At 44.9% G+C, this 479-nt stretch overlaps 1 non-coding gene across 1 annotated transcript; it reads left to right on the forward strand.

Moving 5' to 3' along the window:
• Nucleotides 1-204: 204 nt before the first annotated feature.
• On the forward strand, nucleotides 205-276 carry TRNAC-GCA. The gene has a single exon. It is a non-coding gene; the product is annotated as a tRNA-Cys (tRNA).
• Nucleotides 277-479: the final 203 nt, after the last annotated feature.

Raw genomic sequence — 479 nt, forward strand, 5'->3', positions numbered from 1 at the left:
TAGCAAAGTATCATTAGACCAATGAGGGGTCTCTGGTAATGGAGAGGTGAGCTCATGACCCGAAGAGCAGTCTCTAGTCAGTTGTGGTAGGGCTGCCAATTTCCATAAGCTGGCTGGGAATTAATAAAATTTACAGTGCACTATTGAATCCTTGGGCGTGGTGACACAGGTGAAATATGCTAAGAAGGAACCTTTACCAGGCAAGGGGGTATAGCTCAGGGGTAGAGCATTTGACTGCAGATCAAGAGGTCCCCGGTTCAAATCCGGGTGCCCCCTGCTGCTGTTTGGCTGTAGGCTCTCTTTTCCTGATGTTGAGCTTGTCACCCTTATCACTGTCCTTCCTCATCTCAGTTTTTCATGGGTGACTTCACTTTTCTGGCACAAGTCATGGTCAAGTCACTAATAATATGCATGTGTTTCAGAAGTTCTAATTAGCTGCTCTCCTTTGAAGAAGTTTTTATTTGAAGTCTATGTTATGT

This window comes from Cebus imitator, unplaced genomic scaffold (genome assembly GCF_001604975.1).
Source record: "Cebus imitator isolate Cc_AM_T3 unplaced genomic scaffold, Cebus_imitator-1.0 Scaffold20, whole genome shotgun sequence".
Classification (NCBI taxonomy): Eukaryota; Metazoa; Chordata; class Mammalia; order Primates; family Cebidae; genus Cebus; species Cebus imitator.